Here is a 13,081-nt window from a genome sequence, read left to right on the forward strand (position 1 = left end):
ATAACCACGGCAACTTATATATAATATAATTATGAATTTCAACAAATTTGTTCATTTTACAGATACAAATCAGGAACTAATGAAGATATTGAAATAAAACTTGGCACAAATACTGCAGTGAAATCAATGGTTTAAAAATTATCGGAATCGGACTATAACTTTTCAAGGCCCCAAATATCGAACTTGAAGATCTCAGTGCCAATGTATACTTTTTTTACAGAAAATATGGGTACAATTCTCAGATATTTTATAGAAATTCAGAGAAATGTAATGATGTGCCTTAGTTCGTTCCAAAAAATGATAAAATCCAGTCATAACTTCCACTAGCTCCCATATAGCTAATATATGGATTTTCAAGCATACGGTGGGCTTTATATGTGATAATGAAGGTAAAGTATAATCTTGGATATAATGTAGCTTAGTGGCGAAAATGTGTGAAATCGGTCCAGTAATTACCCCAACCCCATGTATTATATATAGTGATTTCCGGTTTTCTAGCCTTGTAAATTGAGAATGTTTAAAATGTTCACTTACAACTGAATTTAGTCTCCCTTACTTTTTAATATTAATTTTCTTTTAACCTACCAATCAGAGAAGAGACGAATCGCCAACTGATTTTATGTAGTTAGTGCACCTTTTATAACCAATTTATCGTTATTTCGGCAGGAAACTTCTAACAGCATTATTTACATCATTACAAACTAATTACATGCAAACCGTTTGAGAATAAACCTTCGACCTTCGTTCTTAATAAGTGAATTTCTTTCAAAGCAAAAGGCAAAAAGGCTCTTCTTTGAATACCAAAATACCGGTGACAACACCTATATCTTCATAAATATTACAACCCACACTTTGAAGCTTCGACAAGGTCTATCATAAAAATGCACATAATTAATAATAATACAATCACGCTTAAATTATTACTCGCGTTGGCAAAAACAATAAATACAACCAAAAATGGTGGACCTTCAATGCATTCATTGCTTAAGCGCGTAATTAACTGTTTCTATTTGTTTGTAGACAAAACACGCAACGCTGCCACGCTACGAATATATTTAACGGACAATTACGCCAGGATAAATGAGGATATGAAAAACATTTTCGCGCCCGCAGTTACTGTATACCGTAATACAACGACAACAATGCAAACTGCGGCGTCCGTTCGTCCACGGCTGGTTGAATGGTCCATTGGGCCAGCGGCCTTACATTGGCGGTCAGGTGAAGCGTAAACATTTAGCATTTTGTGTCGACGGCATTAGGTCAACGAGTTGCTGCGGTTGACCCAGCAAGTGCTTTGCGTGGTTCGCGTGAAGGATTATTTAAATTTCTGCATGAATAATTCACTCGCTCACAAAGCCGATGAAAGAGAAATAAAAAGATGCGCCAAAACTGTGGGAAAACATAAGGAATAAGGAGGTCGGTACTTATACACCTCTCTCCAAGTGAAATATTTAACCGTTCTGTACTTTTGCGAGCACATGATTTATTCCTTTGTTCGCTTTGCGGAAATGCGTAGATTTGCATTACATAATTTCAAAGCACGAAGTAATGAAACAAAAAAGTTTTTTTCCACCTAGAATTACGCATGACAAAAGTGCAACTTTCTTTGGATGGATCGTGTAACAAGAGCATACAATTCAATGAACATATTTATAAGTACTTTATGAAGTATTTTATCCATTACATTACATGGTAAAATCGATTTTGGATGCTAACTTTGAAAAAACGGATCTTACTTTTTTAATTATAACTCAACCTCCTGAAAAATGTATAGTTTGGTCAAATATCGAGCCAAGTGTAGTATAGTGTTATATATAAACCACGGGAGCTACTAGAAAAATGTCTCAAAAGCGCTCAATTTGATGTCAATATTATCAGATTGGATGACAACATCAAAACACAGATCAGTTTGGATAGTTAGATATTTTTGGTATGCAAAACTGTTTTACATTATTTGCGTATTCATGTAATAAAATTCCAACAGCGTGCCAATTATACTGATTTCCATGTCGTTCTTATTGTTTCAAAAAGGACAACAATATTTGGAATATATTTTGCCACTGACGGCTCTTTAACACTATTATGTTCAAGTCAGAACAAAATGTTGCAAATTTTTTCCTATATTTCTTTTTTCATGTGCTTTAGATCGTTATCCTGTTAAAATTTCCAAATAGCAAACAATTTTCACTCGATAGGTCAACTTAACCCTTTTAGTATATCGACGAAGCTCTCCTTATTTAAAATTACATCAATGGTATGGTCGGTACTAACACTATCCCAAAAATTGAGTTTGAGAAGTGTTTCGACGATTGGATGTAGCGATGGGATAAGCGCATGATATCGATTGGGAACTATTTTAAATGCGACAACATTAATCTAGACGATTGAATATATATTTTTCCCGTTATATTTTTAACATATCTCGAAGCTCTGGCATTAAGAAAAATAAAACCTAGTATATATTTCTGGCCTATTCAACAATATGTGTTGCTAGGTGCAATCTGACATTTCCATTGGAAAGTTTGAAATTTTTTAGCATTACATCACTCAGAACGTTTTGTCATTTAATCGTGAATTGTTTTATTTACAGGGGATTAAAAAATTCATCTCGGCCAAAAAATGGAATTAACTCGTGAACATTTTCGTGCGATCATTTTTCACAACTTTCGACGTGGATTATCGCGACAAGAGTGCATCGATGAACTAAAATCTTTGTATGGCTATGAAGCACCATCCTATAGCACTGTGAAAAACTGGTACAACGAATTCAATCGTGGCCGACGCTCGCTCAAAGACGAATTCCGTGAAGGTCGTCCAAAAACAGCCGTTGTGCCAGAAAACATCGATGCCATACGTGAACTGATAATGCAACACCGTCATGTAACATACCTTCAGATAGAGGCATGCCTATGCATTTCTCCCACCAGCATACATTCGATATTGCATGAACACCTGGCCGTAAAAAAGGTTTGTTTTCGTTGGATCCCGCACAATTTGACAATCGCTCAAAAAAAGGCTCAAAAAAGTGCTTCGAAAATTGGTTTGAGCGCATGCAAAAGTGTATAAATCTTGATGGAGAATATTTTGAAAAACAATAAAACCATTTTCGTTGATAAATATTCCTATTTTCATTATTAGGCCAGAAATATATATAGCAGCCAACGTATCTGCGTCTGCACATAGCCTTTCTTTACTTGTATATTTTGTATAAATTGTCTTTCAATTCTTGCTAAAATAAGCTTAATTATTGACAATATTTAAATTTTTTATAAGAAAACTAGCAGCTAAAGTGCCATTAAGAGCTGGACTAAACAATTATCATAAAATATAAACAAGTAGATATGCAATGAACACATATGTATACGTATACTATACTCATAGTTGTGTACCAACTTTAAGTAAATATGACTCGTTGCCTGAATTTGTGGTCAATTCTGTCACACTTCACACATACTTTAAAGACATTAAGAATGCATGACATTTTCATTAGCATATGCACAACCACATATAAAAACATATAGTAGACAAGGTTATTAGCAGTAAAAGTTGAGGTTGGAATTAACCAACTTAATATACATATGACTCTTAGTCACAGTAAGGTTTACTCAGTATTTGTCTAACATAATAGCATACATACTTACATAAATAATGCTTATATTTTTGAGAAATATTTTAGACTACTTTTTTCCCCAGCTTACCAATTAAAATGAATAATAAGATTAATAGCAATTATAATAAAAATTTCGAGATTTTCCACCAAACGCTGCTCTTATTTATATATGTAGATTTGTATAATAAGAATAACGCTATATAATCGTAAAGAACACAACTTTCACACATGCACAAGTCATATAAATATTATGCTTACTAAACGTTAGCTAAATATTTTGCTTAGCAACGCTTGTAAGTTAAGCGTATTGCGAGGGTGAAAGGTTGCTCATACGTCCCGGAAACTGCTTATGACAAGCACGAGCCGTATGTCTGTCAACCTATGCGCCAGTGTGCTGTTGATTGTTTGTATTAGATTAAACTTTCGCACATTCGCACACATGCACACAAACATACATACATGATTTTTTTCATGTCTGTTCACAGCACAGCACGTGCTTCCTTCGCCTTTTCTTGTGCACACTTAAGCCTTTCACGGCGTATGCATGACTGTGCGTTCTAAGTAAATCGATTTTTCGCTATTTTCATTGGTTGTAGGTTAAGGGCAGTGCCCTTAACAAGGTAAATATGCATCTGCTAAGGTAAGCAGTAATCAAGGTTCAGTGGTTTAGTAATTTGACTTCAATGTTACATACATAATTGTATTAGGCTTAGCTAATTCGCATGTGAGTGCGCGTGGCAAGGTGTATTTTATAATTAAAATGGCAATTGTGCGTTAGTTAAATGGCATTTAATTTGAATGTGATACTGAGGAGTAAAAGTTTACGCATTTAACTCGTATTATACAGCCCAAGTATGCAAGAAAACTCTTTAAAACAAGTGAGGAAAGGCTATGTGAACCGAACATTTTATACTCTCCCAATTTATTTATGCAATTTTATTGAGATAAGACAAAATTTTACCTATATATTCGGCATAAAATCAACTAGAATAACGAAAATTATAAAATGTATATAGTACGAGTATATGGAAGCTGAGATAATTCCTGGACCGATATCACTTATTTTACCATCAAGCTACACTATATCTTTGTCTATACGTTCACTTAATGTTGATAAGATAACTCGCATATTAACCGATATATACGATATTACATTAGGTAGATAGGAGCTAGGAGAAGTTTGGACCCGAATTTATATGGGTACATTTTTAGAAGAAATATATTATCTCGGAATTTTTTTCAAATATCTGAGATATTTACGGCAAAATAGCATTGATAGGCACTGAGCCTCTCACGTTCGATATCTGGGGCTTTGAAAAGTTATAATCGGATTTCGACGATTTTGAAGTTAATGACGTCACTCCTCCTATACAGTATTTTTACATAGTTTTATTCCAATATTTTCATTGGTTCTTGATTTATATTATTGGAAAGTGAACGTATCAAGTGGAACTCAAAATTGAGTCCTATAGGGAGGTGTTTTGCTATCCGTAACACTAAGATATCCGGACATATATTGCCAGAAAGTTCTTGAGGTATGGTTTAGGTTAGGTTAGTCATCGTCGACTCAATTCAATATAGATATATGACTCTAATCTATATAACTCGTTCAGTTTTAGGCAAGTCAAGATGGAAACAAACACCTATTTTGAACATCTCGAAGCGGCAGCAATATTCTCGACACTACGGGCACTTCTTTGTCTCACTAGCACGGGAACATTTTGTAAATTTTTTTGTAAAATTCAAATTTTTAGACGCTCAATTGTTGATCTGACAGGACGATCATAAATTGGACGTAGCGTTCTCCACTGACTTCAAATTTTGTTAGTAAATTTTAATAAATTCGACTCGTTGTTGAAAACCAAACCTTACTCAAGAGAAATGTCAAAGAGCGAGAAAAAGTATGGCTTCGTTTGCTGTCCCTAAAACCCTTTAGAGCAAGTAATGTTAGAGGATCTATTGGAACAAAAGCAATACACTGGAGAGAGATTAAATCGATTTTTCAGCCCATATAGTAAATATATTTATGTATATATGTAAACATTTAGGCAAGGTAAAAATAAATATGCATGCTATAATTGCTATAAAAAATTATGTGAAATGAGCCACATACAAATACATATATATATTGTGATATTCTTATAGAAGCCAAGCATACTCGTATATTAGTCTTGGTTATTTTACCTTTAGGAATTGCCAATAAAGAGAGAACGTTGTATGTATATATAAGTTAGATAATATTAATTTCTTCAGACTTATTTTATTGCTGCTATTATTCTCGTCGCGCTAAATTTATCACCACGCTCGCGAGATTTTATTATGTAGTAAAAAGAAGTCGAAGCTCGATATGAAAAATCTACAAATTAGTAAGTAACATTGCGGTGTTTTAAGGAAGCAAAAAAATTAATACGATGAAAGATGCTATAAATATGTATCAAGTCTGTGAATTAATACTTAATTTAATTTTAAACATTGCCTTCACTCCGTGGAGAATATCTAGTGTTTCCGAGAGGAAAGTACAATCTCAGACAGCTAACTTGTGATTTCGAAGCTTCCGAATGAATGAAATGCGTGGGCGGTCCAATAAATGCTTAACTTTACCACCGAATAGCGCGACTATCACATAGTACATTTTCTTTTACAGTTACATTCGGAATTTCAGCCGAATCGAGAATTATTGACGGCGTGTTAAAGCGAATTTATCCACGGAAGGGTTCTACTTCAAAGCTCTCTGTGCTTTCCACAATGTCTTCTAAGTTTCGCTCTAACAGCACCGAACCATCTCCACTGTCTTCATAAGTGGAAACATGCCAATCAAACTGCAAAATTTTATTAACTTCACTTTGAGATAAATCTTATATGTTAATCTGTATGTAACTCAAAACAAAAAAAAATATTACCACCATGGACCAAAGTTGCCCATAGACAACTTGTGTGATTGAAAAATTCCTACCAGCGCTAAAAACAAACTTACTTTCCAATCAATAATATTTAATATTTATTTTTAAAATTTTGTTAATTTTGTTTTGATAATCATTCTTCAAGTAAAAATATAAAACACAGCGGTTTCTTTAAAACATCAAACTGTTGAAGTTGCTCTTAGGCATGGTCCGTGTCGAAAGGGTAACAGATTAAATTAGGACCGCGGCCTTATTGCCATATGCACATGTTTGAGAGAATAAAATCCCACACCACACCTTTGCCGTCATAATCTTCGTCAAATGCTCCTTCCAAATACTGACCATTCAGAATGCTGGATTTTACAAAAAATTTAATTTACTTTAATTATCATATGAGTTAAAAGTTATTCATAGATATTCGACAGTTAACAGTAAATACCTATTAAGACAGGCATTATACCACCAACCGCCTACATTAGCTTTTGCGCAATTAAACCCAACGAAGTTGTCATTGTCACTATCTCTAGTTGAGAATTTTTGACCAAAGTGATATCTCAGAGAATCTCAAGTTGTGCCATTATACTTTCCAAGTTTATTCAACGCATACTTTTGATCGGCATTGCCAATTGCGAAACTATCACACTTAGCAATACGTGTCTCATTCTCAAAATCTCTAAGTGAATCCACAGCTCATGTGGTCGCGTTTGTGTCAGTGCATGTATTTTATCTAAGCCGAAGAAAAAATTGGCGCTCAAATTACCAAATCCTTGTTCGTAACCAATCCAATCGCGATAGAAGTCGGTCTCGTTGCTTTGTCGACGTTGAATTAAAGTCCATGGTTCACCGCCATCGACATCTTGCAGGCAATATACTTGGAAAGCATGAGGAAGAAAATCAGCTAAATACAGTTCATACACGCCGCTCGCTGCATATGCGCCATTTGGTTGTAGCGTCGCCTCTGCGCAGGTCGTTGGAATTTTACATGTAGGTGTTAGTAGAAATTTGTAGTCTTCATTATGAATTCCAATTAATTTTATATGATCGCATTTTGTTTTTCTTTCTTTATCTTCACGTGCTAGCTGTTTCTTTATTGTCACCAACTCATTTTGTAAACTAACAAACAAATAAAATAATAAATAAAACAAAAAAAAAATTATTGAAAAGCAAAAGTTAAGCACTCAATGTTTATACTCTGTTAACTTGTTGTTCAGCTCATTGATAGTATTGACGGCATCATCACAAAGCTTGTTGCAGAATGCCTGTGTTGGATTACATAAATAAAAAAAGTCAATGATGATTAAATGATGACTTTCTTATCAAATTTATGAATATAATATATACATATGTAATTAGCTATGCCAGGTTTCTACTATGGAGGAATTCTGTAAGTGTAAATATGAAGCTAGGAAGTGATAAGTTCGGATGTAATCGCAAATTTTATACTCTCGCAATTTATTTATATAATATTTTTAAGATAACACACAATTCGTCCCGTATATTCGTCATATAGTCCACTAGAATAACGAAAATCATTATATATAGTATATGTCCTTGACCGATTTCAACCTACCCAATATACATCCAATATTATACACTCACTTACTTGGGACTTAAGATTTCTTACATATCAACCGATATAATTACAATAAAGTACACACCGGAGTTTGAGAATTCACTTGAAATAATATTTCACAACCCGCTGCGCACAAGATAAATGCAAAGAAGCTATAAAAATGTAGAAAACAATGTGCCATCTTCTGTGTCTAAATCGTTACTGAAATATAAATGGCAAATCTTCGATTATACTGAACGCTGAACGTGTGCCATATATTATTCATAAAAATCAAGTTGTGATAATGAATGACCTTTTGATCAAGCTTACTGCACAAAAGCACTTTAAATATTTTCTATACTCTGAGAGTTCAGTATTGACTCTGGTTTTCTTTATTTAAATATCTTTCTTTTATACATTTTATACTCTCGCAACATGTTACAAAGAGACTATTACAGTATTGTTAACACAACGGTTGTTTGTAACACCTAAAACTGAAAAATTCGGATATAGAGTTATATATACCAAAGTGATCAGGGTGGAGGGTAGATTTGACATCCGAATGTCTGTCCGTCCGTTCGCCGATGGAACGGATAACTTGAAACAATGGGATATCTCGACGAAATTTATCTTGGTACACATGTTCCTTGAAACTGTGATAGAGTTTCTATTGAAAATGGGCGAATCGGAGTGGGCGTGGCCCCACCACAAATTGGTTTTTTGTGAATATCTCGCAAGCCAATACAGCTATATAAACCAAACTTTCTACAGTCATTGCCCTTATACACACCATACAAATAGGTGAAATCGGATAATAACCATGCCCACCACTCATACAAAGGTTAGGTTGAAAATTACTTAACTCACTAATGGAAAACATCAGAAACTCAACAGTTTACAGAAGAAATGGCAGAAAAAAACTTGCACTCAGGGTTTTTTAATGGAAAATGGTCGTGGCGTCGCCCACTTATGAGTCAAAAACCGTATCTCAGAAACTACTCGACCAATTTCATTGAAATGCGGCATATAATATTTCTTGACACAAATGGAAAATGGGTGAAATCAGTTCACAACCACGCATACTTCCCATATAACACAATTTTGAATTCCATCTGATTCCTTCACTTTATAATATACACCTATGGAAAAATTGTCGAAATCGGACTATAAGTTTTCAAGACCCCGGATATGGAAAATGAAGAACTAATTGCCTAAGGATAATTTTTTTACCGAAAATATCGGCAAATTTCTCAGATATTTTAATGTAATTCAGAGGGAATCTTTTTCTTCTAATAGTGCAAAAATAGTTGAAATTGTCCAATAATTGTCAAAATCGGACTAGAGTCCCATCCATCATATTCTCCAGATTTGATCCCATTCGACTTCTTATGGTTTTTAAACTTGAAAAGTCACTTGCCGGGCAGAATTTTCAAGGAAAAGGAGAAATAAAACACTTTCGTTTTTCTTTGGGAAGCTAAGTACTTATCGGATCTCCTTCGAAGACAACGTCATGCATGAATAATTTTCTTTAAAAGGAGTTTTGAAATTACGGTCCAGGTGTGTTTACATACGTATTAAAGTATTTACTCTGGCCATTCACTAAAGACTCACTTGATTTACGAGTTCGAGCATACACATTTCGCCCAGTAACTGCTATTTGCAGTCATGCAACTACTAATGTAAATTCAGCTAAGTAAAGCTATGTGCCAGTGGTATGTTCTGAAATGAATGAATGAATCGCTATTGCAAACTGAAGCAGTATCCTGTTGGTATTTACATATGAAGAAATCACGTGTGAATTGAAAACAAAAATACATTGATGTGTTTACATGAATGCAAGTGCAGATGCAAATGAGCGCTGGCTACTCTGCATGGCAAGTGATTTAATTTGTCTGTGTAATTGCAGCTAACGGTTTGGCATGCTCGCCTGCATCCCACGTGTATGGAAAACAGCAAAATCAATTAGTTTAATGCATGCAAATGGCTGCGGATTGTGGATTTGAAGCACGTTTGTATGTCCTACTTGCAGACATATCACACGTATTCGTATGTGCTGGCGCTTGTAAGCAATGCAAATGATTAAATTTACGAAAAAAATTATAGAAGCGTGTATAAACAGCTCAACAAAGCGGAACAAACTCGAACTCCATGCTGTTAAAGAAAGCGGAAACTCACAAACACTGTGTTATTGCAATTTACGCTTTGTCTACTTTCAATGCATTCAGGCAAACCAAAAAAATAAATAAAAACAAGAACTTTCAACTCTTTTTAATCAGCACTTAAGCCCTTAGTATTACAGCGTTCAGTTTTTCACTTATTTATTTTTATTATTATCTTTTTTTTAAGTAATATATTTTTTTCATTTATTTTTTTTTTTTGTAATTATTTTTTTAACATATTTTTTATTTTTTTATAGTTAAATTTTTCATGCTCATTTCAATTTTCCCCACATGTATGCTAGTGGTATACATCACGATTTGTATTTATACATATATCAATTTGTATATAACTATTTACATACATATGTATATGTACATATATAGCAAATGCAACTGACTTTGACAGCAGAGGCGTGTAATTCTTTGTTTGGGTGCAATTCACATTTGTGAATTTTGTATGCCATAAGCACAATCACAACGAACACCAAGCGAATTGGCTTTATTTCCCCCAAAACAATAATAATGGCTACACTTGCATTTTTGCCCCAAACAATTCGCCACGTTAGTTGAACTCAACATTTTTATACTCTCGCAACATCTCTTTCAGATAAATCGGTAAATCTTTCAGAGGCCTGGAGGCCTTCTCCTTCGTCGGCTTCCTCCGGCGGGTACTGCATCGCCACTTTCAGAGCTGGAGTGTTTTCGACCATTCGGACAACATGACCTAGCCAGCGTAGCCGCTGTTTTTTTATTAGCTGAACTATGTCAATGTCGTCGTATAAATCGTACAGCTCATCGTCTGCGGTATTCGCCGTTGCCAATGTTCAGAGGATAAATTTTGCGCAAAACACCAAGAGTCGTCTCATCGGATATTGTTATCGTCCACGCTTCAGCGCTAAAATCAGGACGGGAATAATAATCGACTTGTAGAGTTCGATTTTGGTTCGTCGAGAGAGGACTTTACTTTTCAATTTCCTAATCAGTCCAAAGTAGCACATGTTGGCAAGAGTGATTCTTCGCTGGATTTCGGGTCTGTCATTGTTGGTGTTGTTAATGCTGGTTCTCAAGTAGACGAAACTATCTACTACTTCAAAGTTATGACTATCAACAGTGTCTTGGGAGCCAAGACGCGAATGCGCTGACTGTTTGTTTGATGACAGGAGATATTTCGTCTTGTCCTCATTCACCTCCAGACCCATATGCTTCGCTTCTTTATCCAGTCTGGAAAAAGCAGAACAAACGGCAATTTCCATTAATAGATTGAAGCAGTCGCACGATAGTGAGTCACCCTGAAGCCTCATTTGATATCTAATGGCTTGGAGAGGTCCTGCCCGATCCTGACGGAGCTTTTGGTGTTGCTCATCGTTAGTTTATGTGCATAGTTAGTATTAGTTTTGTAGGGATACCAAATTCAGACATCGCGGCATAGAGGCAGCTCCTCTCCGTGCTATCGAAGACAGCTTTAAAATCTATGAAAAGGTGGTGAGTGTCGATTCTTCTCTCTCGGGTCTTTTCCAAGAATTGGCGCATGGCTTAGCAAAATTAAATGAACGAATAACCCTGGATATAGTGTAGCTTGGTGGTGAAAATGTGTGAAATCGGTCAGGGATTATCTCAGCCCACATATACTATATATAATGATTTTCCTTAGTGAACTTTATGCCGAATATTTGGGTCAAATTGTGTTATCATAATAAAATGGCATCAATAAATTGCGACAGTATAAAACGTTCGATTACACCCGAACTTAGCCATTCCTTACTTGTTTTTCTTAGGACCAGTTCATATATTTAAAAATATTTGGATATTCACCAACGAGAATTGAGACACTTTATTTTGATTTTATTTTTGATTTTTTATCGCTTAAAATTTTCGACCCAAAAGAAACTATTTGAAAGATAAGATATTCCCTTATCTTTGTCAAAATATCGATAGGGATTGATATACATATATGATGCAAACCTAACCGGAAGTGCCAAAATCATTATATTTGTTAAATGAGGTTTGGAAAAGTACTGAACCGATTTTATATATTGTTAATACCAAGTCACATTATTATCTGGTAAAGTTGTTCTTTTCATTTCTTTAAGATAACTCGCCAAATGTTCTATATTTTATTACTATAGCCTTGGGCCTCATTGTATAATATAAAGTGATGGAGTTTAAAGTTGTGATGTAGGGCATGTAGGTCTGAAAGTACTTCGATTACGTCCATTTTCATATTGTAACATAAAAATCATATCAGAATAATGTTATGCGCCAAATTACTTTAAAATCGGTCGAGTTGTTGCTGAGATATGGAATATCGATTAAAAAGGGGTGGTGTCCTGTCATACAATCTTTACTGTAAATATTAATGTTAGTGATATATTTTCAGCAAGTATTGTATGGTCGGGGGGCGTGGTTATAAACCGTTTTCAGCCATTTTCATACTGTATGATTTGTGAATCACATAGTAGTTGGTAAGATATGTGTGATATTCGCTCACTTTTTACAAAGTTTTAAGCCACAGCTGTCGTTCACTAATAAAATTTATAGACTAACGGCATTTTGAGGGAGTGTCATTGGTTCGATTTCGCCCATCTGCATTATCAACCAGTTCAAAGGATACGAGTACTACATTTTAGTTTTATTTCTCATACCTCAGTGCATTTCTTAAATTGGTTCAAATAACTAAATTTCTATATTAAAAAAATGTTTATTATTCTCTTACTACTGCAATGAACTCTCTTGCAATGTTTATACAAATACATATGTACATCCTTGTGACTGAAAAAAATGGCGACACACACGTTAAATAGCATTACACATTACTTGGATTAGAAATGTAGTTATATACTGTATGTGTGCATTTATATTT

The 13,081-nt window shown here is 34.7% G+C and overlaps 1 pseudogene; it reads right to left on the reverse strand.

Annotated features, from left to right (window-relative positions):
* Nucleotides 1–6,590: 6,590 nt before the first annotated feature.
* Nucleotides 6,591–8,482, reverse strand: LOC105214811 (microfibril-associated glycoprotein 4-like; annotated as a pseudogene).
* Between the last annotated feature and the right edge of the window lie 4,599 nt (nucleotides 8,483–13,081).

Source organism: Zeugodacus cucurbitae, chromosome 3 (genome assembly GCF_028554725.1).
Source record: "Zeugodacus cucurbitae isolate PBARC_wt_2022May chromosome 3, idZeuCucr1.2, whole genome shotgun sequence".
In the NCBI taxonomy this organism is placed as follows: Eukaryota; Metazoa; Arthropoda; class Insecta; order Diptera; family Tephritidae; genus Zeugodacus; species Zeugodacus cucurbitae.